The sequence below is a fragment of the Heptranchias perlo genome, chromosome 3, assembly GCF_035084215.1.
Source record: "Heptranchias perlo isolate sHepPer1 chromosome 3, sHepPer1.hap1, whole genome shotgun sequence".
NCBI classification, from domain to species: Eukaryota; Metazoa; Chordata; class Chondrichthyes; order Hexanchiformes; family Hexanchidae; genus Heptranchias; species Heptranchias perlo.
In genome coordinates this window covers 15,198,940-15,218,014 of record NC_090327.1, presented here as the reverse complement: position 1 = coordinate 15,218,014, position 19,075 = coordinate 15,198,940, and positions in this window count along the sequence as shown.

Here is a 19,075-nt window from a genome sequence, read left to right as displayed (position 1 = left end):
CTTTGCTTCTCCCTCTAAATATCCCACAGAATGTGGTTCTGCCAATTCGGTAAATACTTGGGTCATAACATCCACGATCGGTAAGGATAGGGTAAAAATCGAGCTTTATTCTTACCCCTAACTTGGCCCATTGGGTGAATAGGAGCGTCCCCCAGATTGCGGATCAATAAACAAAAGTAGGTTCTCCAAAATAACTGATTTAGGCAGTTTCCTGAGGGTCTGCAGCTTTCCAGCTTTCCTGTTATCTGACCACATTGTTCTGTTCGAAGGGTCAGTGATTTTCTACTCCGCTGCTTCATTATACTTTGCCCCCGCCTAGTTTGCTACTTGATCTTAGTTTTTAATCCGTTTATAGCTGATTTCAAACTTAATAGATTCTTGGCTTACTTGATAGATTCATTCAAAGGTACCGACCACACTGTGCTGCAGAAAATGCCACCATGTTTTCTTTCCTCTCCATCCAACAAGGTTAATCCATGGGGTTGGGAGCCTGCAATGATTATTATAATTAGCCTGATCTCGAAGATTAGCCGAGATCAGGGCAAAATTAGACGGCAGACACATTTGATGATGTTTATTGAGGCTTTGGAGAGGGTGCAGAGCAGGTGACCAGGATGATCCAAAATCTTAGCGCTCTTAATTATGAGGCTTGGCTCTCAGAGTTAGTGTGACCTACTTTGGAGAAGCACAGGGTTAGAGGGGAGATGGTTGAGGTTTTTTAAAATGCTGAATGGAATGGGTCCAACGTGGTTAGATAGGTTATTTGAAATGGGTAGAGATGGTAGATGAAAGGTCATGCCTGTAAAACCAATTGTCAATGGTGGATGCCAGGAAGTAATTTTTTTTCGCAGAGTCATCACCTTCCGGAAAAATATTTAGTAAGTATAGGTTCAGTACATTCCTTTAAGAGAGACAAGTTCGTGAGAGATCAGGACATTGCCAGTCATAGAGGGTAAGTGGTTAGATTAGATAGCGATGTGCCGTGAACATGCCCTGGAGCTGTAGCGCACAAGAGAGGAATTTTCCAGTTTTTCCTCAATTGGCCAATTTTTTTCCCTGCTCCCAGGGACTGTGTGTGAAGTTACAATATTCAAGCTTCATTGGCCTGGTAGCATTTTCCTGTCCTTCTAACACATTTGTAGGTACACAGCAGAGACTGAACCTGGGACCTGCCTGGTGTATAGGACTCTCTTAGTGACAGGGTGAACTCGCAGAGCCATCAAAGGATCCCATCTCTTCACATTCCTATTCATTTCTGCAATACTTGCAAAACCCATAAAGTGAACATTTAGTTTACCTTCCACATATTTATTTCCAGATGTTAAAGCATTGTCACATTTGACTAGCTGAACGAAAATGTGACTGTTATAAAACAAGCCTTTTCCTCTCCTCCGCTCCAAAAATCATCGGAACACAGACCTTGAAGCTTAGCAACTGCCTGAACATTAATTGATGGCTTCGAAACAGTCAGTTGGTCATCCAGAGATCCCAATTTTGTGGCAATTACAGATTGAACAAAAACTGTAACCAGTTGTTTCACAAATTACGAACTATAACATCCTTTAATTTAGCGGGAGCTGATTCCATTTCTTAAATCTGTGCTGTGTTCAGTAGATTGGATTTCAGTAACTTTTGAGTGAAGGAGCCAGCAGTCATTGAATAAACCATTTCAGGCCTGAAATCCAAAATGTAGATACACTGATGACCAGAATGGTGGCAGAAACGTGACTGAGTATAAACTGTTTCTAGTGAGAGTATGATTGTATCAATCTGGAAAATTGCCCTCGCTTATCTAACTCAAACACCCTTCACGTATTTGTAAAGTTTTTTGGATGTGTTAGTGATTCAAACTTTATACCAGCTTACTTCTGGCAGCTCACCCCAATTATTCAGTTATACAGCCAATGAAGTACTTTTGAAGTGTAGTCACTGTTGTAATGTAGGAAACATGGCAGCAAAAGGTGATTGGAAGAAGAAAAGGAAGGCCACAAGAGAGATGTCAGGCCAGTCGGGCTGCACGAAAGGTGCTCTGTGCCCACCTGCCAGTACCTGCGCTCAGGTATCTGCAGACAAATAAACAAACCTCACTCTGGCAAGTGATTAGTGCATGTCGAGGCTTTAACTCTCAAGCTAGGTTGTCACTTCAGGCCCAATGGCACAGATTCACGTGAAGGCCTGACTAACCATAATGTTGGATGGTTCTTCAGAAGCATCCCAATCACAATATGTCATGCTTTCAGTGGTACAATCCTGTATGGAAGAGGACACTCCAGGATCAGTATTAGCCAACGTAGCCTGGTTGGCTGCACCATCCAAGAAGCCACCAACGACCCCTGCAGGCTGGGGTTGCCAACTCTGGTTGGACGTATTCCTGGTGGTTTCATCATTTGACCTCCTGCCTCCAATCGCCCCGCTCCCACACTCCCACCATTGGCTGCCTGACAAGTCCATCCCTTGCAGGGCACCGTCTTCCCTGGCCAAATGGATGATGCTTGACTCTCGGTCAAACAGCCTTTTTATCCCATCACCAATATTTTTATAACTAATAAATGTTCAAAGAAAATGAGAAAGTCACACATTTTTTTAATGTCCCTATGATTTTTCTCCTGGGTTGCTCATGGCAGTGTATTTATTTCCTGGAGACTTTAGGACAATCCTGGAGGGTTGGCAACCCTACTGCAGGCCTGGTACACCTACCTGGGAACAACTGTGGGGAACTGTCTTAATCAGTTCTGGGTTATCAAAGAGCCAGCGGCAGAGCTGTGCCACCTATTTAAAAATATCTCGAGCTACCGTGCAGCAAACGATGCTCACAATCTACTGCAGCCCCAACCCGCCTCCACCTCTTTTCAGGCACCCTGCAATGGGAATGGTGTCACAAAGGGGCAAAGAGGACCACCCTCCTCTCAACCACCGCATGTGACACCCCCTCCACTTCAGCAAGAGGTCGGGTGCTGTGCTGCTCCATCATTTGTCTGCAGACTCGTGCCTGCCCTCTGGGTTTCCTTGCCCTTCATTGTTACCTGCCACTTCTTAATCTCCTGCCCCTTCAGCCTTAGCAAAGCTTGCTAATGAATTGAGATGCCTTTTTCAGCCTTTCTGACGGCTTTCAGAAATGTTGTCATCCTACTTGATGCTATGATGATACTTCTCTTTAATTATCCCCATGCCTTTAAATTTAACTTTTATGCAGTTTTCTGCTCCCACTATCACTGTGCTCCTTATACCTGCCCAAGCTGCTCCTGGATCTGTGAATAATTATACAAATGAGCAGATTAACAAAATGTGAGTGCTATTAAAGAAAGAACTTGCATTTATATAGCAACTTTCACAACCTCAGGACATCCCAAAACATTTTATAGCCAATGAAGTATTTTTGAAGTGCAGTCACTGTTATAATGTAGGAAACGTGGCAGCCAATTTGTGCACAGCAAGGTCCCACAAACAGCAATGTGATAATGACCAGATAATCTGTTCTTAGTGATGTTGGTTGAGGGATAAATATTGGGCAGGGCACTGGGGAGAACTCCCATGCCCTTCTTCAAAACAGTACCACAGCATCTTTTACATTCACCTGAGAGGGCAGACAGGGCCTTGCTTTAACATCTCATCTGAAAGGTGGCACCTCCAACAGTGCAGCACTCCCTCAATACTGCACTGGGAGGGTCAGCCTAGATTTTGTGCTTAAGTCTCTGGAGTGGGACTTGAACCCACAACCTTCAGGCTCCAAGGCAAGAGTGCAATCAACTGAGCTACACTTACGCTGCTACCTGGTAAATCAGCACCAATCCTTAACCATTTAGAACTGACTTACATCAGGCGAGAAAGATCAACCTCAGCGTTTCTTGTATAACTGTAGGATGTCAATAACAAGTAAGTGAAAGGTACCTGGGGTGTACCTATTTTTTTCTGCCTTAATTATTAAGTCATCAATGAGATCCAGCATGAAGCAGAGTTAGTACTTTTTAGAAGCACCAGTACTGAAGATTGTTTCATCAGAACATCACACTGCTTCAATGGAACGGGAGGAAGCTTCAATGCAAAAGAATTTCAAGGTCACATTCTCTAAAACTACTGAGGTTATAAAACAATGCCCTTAACAGGAAAGATTTTCTCCCATCTGTCCCACACCATCTTAAACTGTCACCTGGAGGTGATCCATGATTTCAGCTAGCACAAAAACAAAACTGTAAATGTTTTGTGTTCCTGCTGTAAATAATGTTCTACCTGAGGTGAAACAGTGTAATGATAATCTAAAGCGGTCTGTAAAGATACAATCTGCCTGCACTTGGTGGAATGTCTGACACTGAAGAACTTGCTGTTTATTTTTTTAGGATTATAGTGCAGTCTGACTTTGGACCTTGGTCTGGTAAAGTGTTTTGAAAGGCATTTGCAAGTGTCGTCCTTGGCTGTTCCAGTAAAAGATCTTCCTTGTAAATTCTCCCAATATAGGGCAAAGTAGGTGTCGGGGTCTGTTTTCATGGAATCATACAGCACAGAAGGAGGCCATTTGGCCCATCGTGCTTGTGCCGGCTCTTTGAAAGAGCTATCCAATTAGTCCCGCTCTCCCCTGCTCTTTCCCCATAGCCCTACAAATTTTTCCATTTCAAGTATTTATCCAATTCTCTTTTGAAAGTTACTATTGAATCTGCTTCCACCACCCTTTCAGGCAGTGCATTCCAGATCATAACAACAGATATAATTCTCCCATTCTCCCAGTACATAATTCTCCCATTCAGTTAATTATAGGAAATTTAGATCTTTTTTCACAATCTGCAAGAAGGTATTTGTGGTTTTTATCTGAATTCTTCACCCACCTCGAGGTACTACACCATTTTGGGTTCCCTTTTCCACTGATACCAGAGACAAGGCCCGTTTACATCTCGTGAAAATCCAATAGGTCGGCATTCAGGTCAGTCCTAGATGAGATTCTAAAAGCATATTATAGAATCATAGAAATTACAGCACAGTAGGAGGGCATTCGGTCCATCATGCCTGTGCTGGTACTGGCTCTTTATCTGGAGCTATCTATTCTAATCCCATTTCTCTGTCAGAAATATTCAGTATCAGCTACACGCAAATGTAGATAAATCTAAAATCCATCTGATTAAAAATGTCTTTATTTCCAGAATGCTACAAACGAATCAATAATTTGTTCTGCGTGGTTTCCTAACTCTGATTTTTAATCTGTTATCACTAGAACTTTACAGGAAGATTATTTTTGCAGCTGCTTCGTGAAAGAAAATGTGTTGATTTTTAAAATGCATTCAACTTGTGCTTATTATTTTTGCCGTAATTTTAAAATGTATCCCATTGTGCCTCTCTAAATTTCCATTCACACCACCCACCGATTCCTCACTGTGAGGCCAGCAAGCAACGTGTACCACGGCCTCAGGAATCCTCCTCTTTAGCTGAGGGGCGCCAAAGGAGTTCATGGTCCTTTGGCCCGAGGATTTATCAGTCCTTTAATGTAAAGTTGCACAGGTCTCCCCCACGCCCTCCCCCCAACCCCCCACACCACCGTCATCCTGCCCACACAGCCAGGATCAGAACTCTCCATACCACCAAGGAGTAAAAGTCTTCTGCAAACTGCGAAGGTCATTCAGCACTCAACAAGTTAAATACTTGTGTGAGGATCTTTTTTGTAAACAGTAAGGATGTAAAGGAAAATAGGAGGAAAGCTGGTCTGGAGCAGACTAGATTTAATACAGTTGTTTGATTATCTAATGTTCTTTAAAGTATTGATCAAGTAGAGAGACTGGGTAGATGAAGGTATTGCTATTTATTATTTATGCATATACATCTCTCTATGATTTCTCTGGAAAATACACTGAACACATAAATTGATCTTTTGCTCCTTTTTTAATTGCATAGTTAGCTGTCTTTCCAGTTTTATATGCACTCTACAGTTAATTATCTTTGTTTCTGCCCGCCCAATCATTACTACCCTGTACAATAAGCAAATCATCAAGGTTATACTTTATGTTATCAATCTGATTCTAAGAGCACTGCTCTACTACAGGTCCTGGTTTAGAGCAATGCAGGCAAGCAGATTCAAGTTATACTGCTGGCTCTGTGTTGTTCTTTGGTCCAGGAACAGAGCTTTGCTCATCAGCATCCAAATGGCAGTTATATTATAAGGAAAAACTTTTTTACACAGTAAGTAGTTATGATCTGGAATGTGTTGCAGACCATAACTACTTACTGTTATGATCTGCAACACATCAGTTGTGGCTTTCAAAAAGGAATTGAACAAATACTTGAAGGGAAAAAATTTGCAGGGCTACGGGGAAAGAGCAGGGGAATGGGACTAACTGGATTGCTCTTACAAAGGCTCGATGGGCCAAATGGCCTCCTTCTGTGCTGTAACCATTCTATGATACTAATCTTAACAAAGAACTACCAGAGCAATCGACTCCTTGCTAATATAAAGAGAAGTGGTGCGAACTTTTTAAACTTTGCTTCAAACCGGTTGCGTTTATACTGTAACCGAGAGCAAAGTAGGCCAGAGCCATTTAGCTGCCATGCGCCATTTAATATTCAAGGTGCAGGCTGGAAAGAGAGCTTACCTAAAGTTATGGCATTTACCACGTTGTGGCCTCCTGGGACCTTGCTGTGCGCAAATTGGCTGCCGCGTTTCCTACATCATAACAGTGACTACATTTCAAAAGTACTTCATTGGCTGTAGAGCGCTTTGGGACGTCCTGAGGTTGTGAAAGGCGCTATAGAAATGCAAGTTCTTTCTTTTTTCCTTCTGGCCCCAAAAATCCCACATTGGAAAAGGCAGCACACATCGATTCGGGCATGGAAGGTCAGGCCTCAATAATTGTTGGGAATGTGGAGGGACTGATGACCTTCTTCGCCATTTCATTTGGCTTTGATGTAGAGTAAACGCCTTTTATAGGAAAGGGTTACCTTTAAAGGATTGAAGGTGCGTTTATTGTAATCTATTTAGGGACTTCCTTTTGAGGTGATAGATAACGTATTCAATGGACACACCAGGTGTCTGAGTGATGTAATGGGTTTGCATGTTGTCATTTCATCTCTTGTGATCTAGGTTCAAATCTATCCAAAGCTGATGAAATGCAAGTTTCCTCTCTCAGCCAGCTGTGTCCCAAGTGAAAGGAATTCTGGGCAGTTTCAACCCAATTCCCAGTGGATGCAGGTCCACTGCACAGAATGCCCACAATTTGTCAATAAATTATCATTTACATTCAAAATAGCCATAATGATGCTTAATCTGGGTATTAGTAATGTGACATTAATGTTATGGCAAATGATTTACCTAGGCTGGGGTTAAGACACATTATTGGGCAAAGCAGGAATTCCTCTGTATATATAACCCACATGCTGTGCTTGACCTGAGAGAACTTTGAGAATCCTGGCATTGGGTGCAAGAGAGTCAGAAAGTCATCCCAACTCAGCACTGACCAGCATGAAAATAAAACTCACCAAAGACAAGATCTAAAAGCTCGAATAAATACTACTACAAAGAATTTTGAGCGTGCGGCCCCATTAGAGTCCAATCTCCCATTACTACTGCTCAATGTGGAATTGGTGTTATCAGAGTTGTCCTTCGAAAAAAATCAATGTTAAATGATCTGAAGTGGTTCAATTGCAGCAATTCAGTCTTCAAGAACCAGAAATCAGCGAACAATATAATTAACTAGTAGTCACTGGTATGGAGGCAGTAATTGCAGGAGCCTGTAAGTATGGCCACACACAACAGGCAAGCAATTAAAAAACTTTGGCTTCAGCGGTACTATATGACTATTCCTGTTGAACCAGGAACGTTGTGGAATCACAACAATTTTCATAAACAGTCCCACAGGTTTGTTGCTTGTCAGCTGGACAGGACGATGTGTCCAGTCTTCAACAAAGGGTTGCCAGAAAATCATGGAAAAGGTTACATCACGGAAGGAGGCCATTTGGCCCAACGAGTCCGCGCCGGCTCTATGCAAGAGCAATCCAACTAGTCCCGCTCCCCCGCCCTATCCCCTTAGCCTTGCAAATTTTTTCCTTTCAAGTACTTATCCAGTTCCCTTTTGAAGGCCATGATTGAATCTGCCTCCACCACCTCCTTGGGCAGTGCATTCCAGATCCTAACCACTCGCTGTGTAAAAAAGTTTTTCCTCATGTCACCTTTGATTCTTTTGCCAATCACCTTAAATCTATGTCCTCTGGTTCTTGACCCTTCCGCCAATGGGAACAGTTTCTCTCTATCTACTCTGTCTAGACCCTTCCTGATTTTGAATACCTCTTAGGTGTAAATCTGGCAGTATTTAGGTTTCATTTGATAAGGGCACCAATGTCACCTTCATTCTACTGAAAAGAATACTACCTGACATAATATAATGCATTTTTATAACTAAAATGGTAATTTTATAGCTAATAGCTGCTACCGTTGGACATATATATATTAGTATTTAAGAGAAAATTGGTTCAATCAGCAGATTAAGTGCAATTCGCTTCCAGTCAATCGGTGTCAGCCCCAATAGTGCTGGATTCTTCTCAAAAATTCCTCTTGTGCTCACTACAGAATCTGTCACACTGTCAGGACAGAGCAGCTCTTAATAGGGTAAATTTTGGACAGTGTGGCTCCAAGCCCAAAGCTTCACTCAACGGGAGCAGTAGCACGGATCAACAAATTGGGTGCAGAGGTCAGCACACCCGATTTGTGACATTCCTCATATTCTGGTGGATAATTTTATTACACTAGAAAATCAAGAGGGTGGTGAATAATGCCTGCTGACCTCCATGCTCAGTTCTCCGAAACGTGAATCTCCATGTCCGATAATATGGAGAACGAGCTCGAGGCATGTCAGCGCCTGCCATTGAATGATTAACTGCATTGTCACATTGACGTGAAGTTACCTTTGTGACTGGTGATTAAAGAACCTCTAAAGTTGCCCATTTGATTCAAACACACAATAATCACCCATTCTGCCCCTCACATGAATGATTTTGATTTTTGGTATGCTTTACAGTGACTTACATTAACACAAATCATCTGTCTAAAAGACATGCAAAAGTAAAGGAAAATGGGGTTTATAATTAATGACATACATATTATCAAAAATACATCTTCTATTACTGACAAGGCTATAAGTAACTTTATTGGTTGATGTAACTGCTTACTGGTGCTTCAAATTTATCATTTCAGTCATAATGTCACCTACCAACTGTATTAATAGTTAAAGAAAAGCAACTGATGTCACCATTTATGGTTAATATTGATATTAATAAAGAGCTTGTGGTCTATTACAGTTCGCATGAATTGTCAGACAGTAATGGACAAATAAATCCTCTTACTCCAGAACTATTTCTAATTAGTGATAATTGAGGGCCTTGGTTAAATGAGAACGGGGAAAAAAATGAGTGACTATACCCCCAGGAAAATGGTACATCAGATAAATCACTGCACCACCACACTATCATAGTAGTATCATAGAATGTTACAGCACAGAAGGAGGCCATTTGGCCCATCATGCCTGTGCCGGCACTTTGAAAGAGCTATCCAATTAATCCCATTTCCCTGCTCTTTCCCCATAGCCTTGTAAATTTTTTCCCTTCAAGTATTTATCCAATTCCTTTTGAAAGTTACCATTGAATCTGCTTCCACCGCCCTTTCAGGCAGTGCATTCCAGATTATAACAACACTGCGTATAGAATCATAGAATCATAGAAGTTTACAACATGGAAACAGGCCCTTCGGCCCAACATGTCCATGTCGCCCAGTTTATACCACTAAGCTAGTCCCAATTGCCTGCACTTGGCCCATATCCCTCTATACCCATCTTACCCATGTAACTGTCCAAATGCTTTTTAAAAGACAAAATTGTACCCGCCTCTACTACTGCCTCTGGCAGCTCGTTCCAGACACTCACCACCCTTTGAGTGAAAAAATTGCCCCTCTGGACCCTTTTGTATCTCTCCCCTCTCACCTTAAATCTATGCCCCCTCGTCATAGACTCCCCTACCTTTGGGAAAAGATTTTGACTATCTACCTTATCTATGCCCCTCATTATTTTATAGACTTCTATAAGATCACCCCTAAACCTCCTACTCTCCAGGGAAATAAGTCTCAGTCTATCCAACCTCTCCCTATAAGTCAAACCATCAAGTCCCGGTAGCATCCTAGTAAACCTTTTCTGCACTCTTTCTAGTTTAATAATATCCTTTCTATAATAGGGTGACCAGAACTGTACACAGTATTCCAAGTATGGCCTTACTAATGTCTTGTACAACTTCAACAAGACATCCCAACTCCTGCATTCAATGTTCTGACCAATGAAACCAAGCATGCTGAATGCCTTCTTCACCACCCTATCCACCTGTGACTCCACTTTCAAGGAGCTATGAACCTGTACTCCTAGATCTCTTTGTTCTATAACTCTCCCCAACGCCCTACCATTAACGGAGTAGGTCCTGGCCCGATTCGATCTACCAAAATGCATCACCTCACATTTATCTAAATTAAACTCCATCTGCCATTCATCGGCCCACTGGCCCAATTTATCAAGATCCCGTTGCAATCCTAAATAACCTTCTTCACTGTCCACAATGCCACCAATCTTGGTGTCATCTGCAAACTTACTAACCATGCCTCCTAAATTCTCATCTAAATCATTAATATAAATAACAAATAACAGCGGACCCAGCACCGATCCCTGAGGCACACCGCTGGTCACATGCCTCCAGTTTGAAAAACAACCCTCTACAACCACCCTCTGTCTTCTGTCGTCAATCCAATTTTGTATCCAATTGGCTACCTCACCTTGGATCCCGTGAGATTTAACCTTATGTAACAACCTACCATGCGGTACCTTGTCAAAGGCTTTGCTAAAGTCCATGTAGACCACGTCTACTGCACAGCCCTCATCTATCTTCTTGGTTACCCCTTCAAAAAACTCAATCAAATTCGTGAGACATGATTTTCCTCTCACAAAACCATGCTGACTGTTCCTAATCAGTCCCTGCCTCTCCAAATGCCCATATATCCTGTCCCTCAGAATACCCTCTAACAACTTACCCACTACAGATGTCAGGCCGTCCTTCTTAAACAAAGGCACAACATTTGCTACCCTCCAATCTTCAGGCACCTCACCTGTAGCTGTCGACGATTCAAATATCTCTGCTCGGGGACCCGCAATTTCCTCCCTAACCTCCCATAACGTCCTGGGAGACATTTCATCAGGTCCCGGAGATTTATCTACCTTGATGCGCGTTAAAAAAATGTTTTCTCATGTCGCCTCTGGTTCTTTTGCCAATCATCTTAAATCTGTGCCCTTTGGTTACCGACCCTTCTGCCACTAGAAACAGTTTCTCCTTATTTACTCTGTCAAAACCGTTCATGATTTTGAACAACTCTATCAAATCTCCCCTTAATCTTCTCTGCTTTAAGGAGAACAATCCCAGCTTCTCCACGTAACTGAAGTCCCTCATCCCTGGTGCCATTCTAGTAAATCTCATCTGCAACCTCTCTAACGCCTTGACATCCTTCCTAAAATGTGATGCCCAGAATTGAACACAATACTCCAGCTGAGGCCCAACCAGTGTTTTATAAAGGTTTAGCATAACTTCCTTGCTTTTGTACTTTATGCCTCTACCAAAATGTATCACTTCACACTTCTCTGTGTCAAATTTCATCTGCCATGTGTCTGCCCATTTCACCAGTCTGTCTATGTCCTCCTGAAGTCTGTTGCTTTCCTCCATACTTTTCAAAATCTTCCTCTCAAAACTTAGTTAATTCTAATTCTTGGAAATTCAATGCAACCTTTTGTTAAGGAGACTTACCTGTCTTTCTGGCCCCGATAGATTTTTGTCATGACACAATATTTATTTTAACATTAGTTTTACTTTTTTTTGCCTGTAAGTTTTGTTTTCATCAAGATGAGCTACATTGTTGCTGGGGAATAAAACACATTCCATGTCAGCATAAAGTACTCCCAGGTCAGCTTATACACAAAGTAAAGCTCCTTCTGTTCTGCCCCAACAATGTGCCTCAGCTCCAACATCAGAAGAGTGCACCTGAGTGCGATTGCCAATAAGTGATGAATTAGGGGCAATTTAATACTTTGGCCGCATTCCCCTAGGAGCTGATTTGAGACTGCTGAAACTCTTTTTGTGTCGGACCCTTATGTCCAACAAACAAAGGAGAATTTTGGTTTTGAATTTTGTTTTCTTTTCCCCATATCACTGTTCTGTCACATAGATCGACTGGGAGATTGTACTTTGCGATGACCCACAGAAACAGCACATTGTGTGAGGGTGCTGCTTAGTTTTGGAAAGGACTACCCACTCTATGAGGGAACAGAAAACAAATTATCAGTGAAATGCAAATAAATATTAAACGCAATGCAAATCCTGACACTCTTCGAAGTCTCCATTGTGTAAAGAGCATCATTGCTTTGTGTGATTAGTGAGCCAGTTATGCCACACAGTGGTTTTGGTTTCACATCGACACAAACTGTGTAGTGTAATTTAGGCATGAAATCATCCAAATTACATTTAAGCACATGGTGTGACCTGCATTTTTAATCTTTTTAATGTTAGCAGAAACCCCATGGGGCAGCCAGCTCTCTGCTACTATTTAATTGCAATTTGATTGCCAGTGAACTCTGGACAGAGGTCCTTGCACAAAGCTCCATTTGTATAGGTCAGAGAGCAATATGAATCCACTAGTGTAACCAGGGTCTGCCAGCCCGGTGTCACTATCGGTAATTACAAGTCTCGACCTGGGCTGGGGAATTGCTCAGAGTTCGGCCACTGTGCCTTCGCTGGAAGTGTGGCATAAACTCTGTGTAAACGCGTAAATGGGGCTTAAACCGGGCAAAGATACAGTGGCAGGACGGGTCAGCTCCAAGGAATTTCCCGATTCTGATATCTGTAGTCTAACAACGCCCTTAGTTACCAACTGCCCGACAAAATCACATAGGCTACCTTCAGCCAAAGGTTTCTACACCTTCCACCTTCTATGGAAGTTATTTTAGGGGCTTTTTCTATAAAGAAATCAGCAAGCTTGCTTTTTTTTTATTGTTCCCAGAATAAGGAAGGGCAGGTGACAGAAGTGTTAGTGAGGGATCACTTTGGGACCAGTGATCATAATTCCATTAGTTTTAAGATAGCTATGGAGAAGGATAGGTCTGGCCCAAAAGTTAAAATTCTAAATTGGGGAAAGGCCAATTTTGATGGTATTAGACAGGAACTTTCAGAAGTTGATTGGGAGAGTCTGTTGGCAGGCAAAGGGACGTCTGGTAAGTGGGAGGCTTTCAAAAGTGTGTTAACCAGGGTTCAGGGTAAGCACATTCCTTATAAAGTGAAGGGCAAGGCTGGTAGAAGTAGGGAACCTTGGATGACTCGGGAGATTGAGGCACTAGTCAAAAATAAGAAGGAGGCATATGACATGCATAGGCAGCTGGGATCAAGTGGATCCCTTGAAGAGTATAGAGATTGCCGGAGTAGAGTTAAGAGAGAAATCAGGAGGGCAAAAAGGGGATATGAGATTGCTTTGGCAGATCAGGCAAAGGTGAATCCAAAGAGCTTCTACAAATACATAAAGGGCAAAAGGGTAACTAGGGAGAGAGTAGGGCCTCTTAAGGATCAACAAGGTCATCTATGTGCGGAACCACAAGAGATGGGTGAGATCCTGAATGAATATTTCACATCGGTATTTACGGTTGAGAAAGGCATGGATGTTAGGGAACTTGGGGAAATAAATAGTGATGTCTTGAGGAGTGTACATATTACAGAGAGGGAGGTGCTGGAAGTCTTAACGCGCATCAAGGTAGATAAATCTCCGGGACCTGATGAAATGTATCCCAGGACGTTATGGGAGGTTAGGGAGGAAATTGCGGGTCCCCTAGCAGAGATATTTGAATCATCCACCGCTACAGGTGAGGTGCCTGAAGATTGGAGGGTAGCAAATGTTGTGCCTTTGTTTAAGAAGGGCGGCAGGGAAAAGCCTGGGAACTACAGACCAGTGAGCCTGACATCTGTAGTGGGTAAGTTGTTAGAGGGTATTCTGAGGGACAGAATCTACAGGCATTTGGAGAGGCAGGGACTAATTAGGAACAGTCAGCATGGTTTTGTGAGAGGAAAATCATGTCTCACGAATTTGATTGAGTTTTTTGAAGGGGTAACCAAGAAGATAGATGAGGGCTGTGCAGTAGACGTGGTCTACATGGACTTCAGCAAAGCATTTGACAAGGTACCGCATGGTAGGTTGTTACATAAGGTTAAATCTCATGGGATCCAAGGTGAGGTAGCCAATTGGATACAAAATTGGCTTGACGACAGAAGACAGAGGGTGGTTGTCGAGGGTTGTTTTTCAAACTGGATGCCTGTGTCCAGCGGTGTGCCTCAGGGATCGGTGCTGGGCCCGCTGTTATTTGTTATTTATATTAATGATTTGGATGAGAATTTAGGAGGCATGGTTAGTAAGTTTGCAGATGACACCAAGATTGGTGGCATTGTGAACAGTGAAGAAGGTTATCTAGGATTGCAACGGGATCTTGATAAATTGGGCCAGTGGGCCGATGAATGGCAGATGGAGTTTAATTTAGATAAATGTGAGGTGATGCATTTTGGTAGATCGAATCGGGCCAGGACCTACTCCGTTAATGGTAGGGCGTTGGGGAGAGTTATAGAACAAAGAGATCTAGGAGTACAGATTCATAGCTCCTTGAAAGTGGAGTCACAGGTGGATAGGGTGGTGAAGAAGGCATTCAGCATGCTTGGTTTCATTGGTCAGAACATTGAATGCAGGAGTTGGGATGTCTTGTTGAAGTTGTACAGGGCATTGGTGAGGCCACACTTGGAGTACTGTGTACAGTTCTGGTCACCCTATTATAGAAAGGATATTATTAAACTAGAAAGAGTGCAGAAAAGATTTACTAGGATGCTACCGGGACTTGATGGTTTGACTTACAGGGAGAGGTTAGACAGACTGGGACTTTTTTCCCTGGAGAGTAGGAGGTTAAGGGGTGATCTTATAGAAGTCTATAAAATAATGAGGGGCATAGATAAGGTCGATAGTCAAAATCTTTTCCCAAAGGTAGGGGAGTCTATAACGAGGGGGCACAGATTTAAGGTGAGAGGGGAGAGATACAAAAGGATCCAGAGGGGCAATTTTTTCACTCAAAGGGTGGTGAGTGTCTGGAACGAGCTGCCAGAGGCAGTAGTAGAGGCGGGTACAATTTTGTCTTTTAAAAAGCATTTGGACAGTTACATGGGGAAGATGGGTATCGAGGGATATGGGCCAAGTGCAGGCAATTGGGACTAGCTTAGTGGTATAAACTGGGCGACATGGACATGTTGGGCCGAAGGGCCTGTTTCCATGTTGTAACTTCTATGATTCTATGATTCTATAATGTAGGCAACACTGGCAAGGTCACATTTAATGCCCATCTCTAGGCAGTGGTGTTGGGCCTTCTAAAGCAATTGTTTTTTTATATATATAACCAAGTAGACCACTTCACAGGACATTAAGGGTGGATTTTCCTGAGCTTGTTGAACAAATGGCAGGGTGGGACCTCTGCCTGCCCATGTGATGCTGCCAGCACCTGTCTCCATTTTCTTTGAGGGGCCTAATTTAATATGCAGGGTGAGATTTCGGCGAAAATGGTCTCTGCCACTGCAAGGGAGGGAAATTGGGGTTAAGTGGCTTTTCAAGCTATAATGGCTATAAGCAAAGTAGATGACTCAGAAAGGGAGGAGGAGAGAGAGAGAGAGAGAGACAGAAAATCATCTGGCAGGATCTGGAAGACCCCAAGATTCTCAGAAGTAATGGTGGAGAGAATGCTGGCATAAATATGGACCAGAAGACAAAGGCCAGGGAGTTATGCCCTAGAAAAAAGATGTGTAGAGATTCTGGAGGGGGGTAGTAACTTTATGATCCTACAGATAGCTATTCAGTGCCAGAAACATTTTAATGACCTCACCAGGCTAACAAAGGTAAGCGAAGGCATAAGAGCCTATGCAGATATTGAGAGGTACTGCTGGAAGTATGCCTCACCTCCGCACCATCCACGACCACATAGTGTAAAGGAAGATATGAATGAGACCCTTAAAAGGCAAACAGGCTCCCACCAATCCCTTCATGGGTACACCTCCTCCTACTATTCCACTGTCCCATATCACATTTCCCGCAATGTTTGAGTGAGAATGGAACAGATTGCTGCATTACCCATACCTGATGTTCACAAGGGAGTGTCTGCAGATACCTGGGTGAAAAGATATTTTGAATGAATTTGTGGCGTGTCTAAATCTTTGCGTTCTTTGCAATGGAGAAACATTCACACAACTGGAGCAAAGGACTGCTACAGGTGGAGGGACAGCAAGTATCAGGCCCCTTGGTAGGAATGAGATGGGAGCTCCTCTTATGCGATGCAGATGATGGAAACGATGGAGGAGTCCTTAAAACGACATCTGCAATACAATGCAGGAGGTATTGGCACGATGTGAGGAATACCCTGGTGACTGTGGCAATCCAGGAGATCAATGCTGTCTCAGGCATCAGAAATAGGCTGTAAGGGCAGTTGTTGCTTCCTCAGTGGCAGCTAAGACTGCTTCCATAGAAGGCCCGAAGAGTACCCTAGCTCAGGGCTTTCAGGACTTAATTGGGAATCTTCGTCCTGCTCTCACACAGACCATTAGTCCAGCTGAGCCCATGCCCAACATCAGTGAACTGCAAAAAATGGGCAAAGATTTCGTGCTTCTCAGTGTAGTGACAATACACCAGTATCAATGCAGCTCCCTCCAATACCAACAGAGGAAGGAGCTTCTGGTCTGGGCTCAGCACAAGCAGGTCCTTCAAGGACATTGACTTCACTGAGATGAATTTTTTTTTATTTGTTCATGGGATGTGGGCGTCGCTGGCAAGGCCAGCATTTATTGCCCATCCCTAATTGCCCTTGAGAAGGTGGTGGTGAGCCGCCTTCTTGAACCGCTGCAGTTCATGTGGTGAAGATTCTCCCACAGTGCTGTTAGGTAGGGAGTTCCAGTATTTTGACCCAGCGACGATGAAGGAACGGCGATATATTTCCAAGTCAGGATGGTGTGTGGCTTGGAGGGAAACGTGCAGGTGGTGGTGTTCCCATGTGCCTGCTGCTCTTGTCCTTCTAGGTGGTAGACGTCGCGGGTTTGGGAGGTGCTGTCGAAGAAGCCTTAGCGAGTTGCTGCAGTGCATCCTGTGGATGGTACACACTGCAGCCACAGTGCGCCAGTCGTGAAGGGAGTGAATGTTTAGGGTGGTGGATGGGGTGCCAATCAAGCAGGCTGCTTTGTCCTGGATGGTGTCGAGCTTCTTGAGTGTTGTTGGAGCTGCACTCATCCAGGCAAGTGGAGAGTATTCCATCACACTCCTGACTTGTGCCTTATAGATGGTGGAAAGGCTTTGGGGAGTCAGGAGTTGAGTCACTCGTCGCAGAATACCCAGCCTCTGACCTGCTCTTGTAGCCACAGTATTTATGTGGCTGGTCCAGTTAAGTTTCTGGTCAATGGTGACTCCCAGGATGTTGATGGTGGGGGATTCAGCGATGATAATGCCGTTGAATGTCAAGGGGAGGTGGTTAGACTCTCTCTTGTTGGAGATGGTCATTGCCTGGCACTTGTCTGGCACGAATGAATGCCACCTCAGTCCTCAAGTGCTCCATTGGTACAGTCCCACACATAAATCGCATAACCTCCTGTTACTGAAGTAGCACCACATAGGGGTAAGAGGTGAGGATTACACATGAAAAGGGTTTTAGGCACAAGGAGTAGATGCAGCAATAGGAAGTCGCACAAGTAGTAAGGCACAATGGAAAGGACAAGATGGTAGTAAACATATAAACTTCTAGCAATTCGGTGTGTTTATGTATTTTTCCAGGATAGCCTGTGTTATCCCTTTTATGTGGTTATTAATCCTTTTAGGGCACGGTAGTGTAGTGGTTATGTTACTGAATCTAACTAATCCAGAGGCCTAAACTAATAATCCAGAGATTATGAGTTCAAATCCCACCATGGCAGTTTGAGAATTGGAATACTATTTTTTAAAAATCTAGAAATATGACCATGAAGCTGTTGTATTGTCATAAAACCCAAAGGGTTCACTAATGTCCTTTAGGGAAGGAATCTGCTTGTTCCTACCTAATCCGGTCTATATGTGACTTCAGTCACATACCAGTGCGGTTGACTCTTAACTGCGTTCTGAAGTAGCCTAGCAAGCCACTCAGTTGTATCAAACTGCTACAAACTCTCTTCCCAGTAGCACCTTCACCTTGCAAACTGCAGCACCTCAAGAAGGAGTAGGTCCACCACCAACTCCTCAAGGCAACTACAGCTGGGCACAAATGGCAACCTTGCCAGTGACACTCACAACCCCAGAATGAATTTTTAAAAGGATGTTAGAGGTATTATCTGAATGGTTGTCTGAGAGCAAAGCAAGGGATCATGAAGGACAGTATTGGGCCAAGTAGACAATGGGCGCACTTTTTATTGGAAGAATATGTTGATTATCTCCTGCATGGTGGCATGTGCATCTTGCAGTGATTATCTGAGCTGACCTCCTTTCTCTCCTATGCTTCCTTGTCTTCACCTTCTGTGGTTGGAAGGCCCAATTCCTTTGTAATGGCCAAATTATGGACAATGCAATAAGTCATTACAATTCTGGTAACCATTACTGTACTATACAGAGGACCATCTGACCTCAGATGCCAAAAAGGTGTCATCAGCCAAGGCTGAAGCAGGTACTCCTGGTCTCCTATCATCCACCCATTGCTCTGGCTGAGCAGTGCAGGTATCATAGATTGCCTGAGAATAAATAAGTCATGGCTGTTCCCCGGGCAGCATGCATTGACATGCATAATAAGTTAGTTTGTGTCACTCTTTGTCTAGACATTCAGGGAATTAAATCCCTTCCTGTTGATGGGACTTTCAGACAGGCCTTTTATAGCCATATAAATAGCATCAGTGACACCCTGCACTTGTGGGAATCCAACTACTCTGAAAAAGTTGATGGCTCTCTTTGTCGTTCTTTCTCTCTTTCTCTCTCTCGCTCATTCTCACTTCTCTCTTGCTCTCTGTTTTGCTGAGT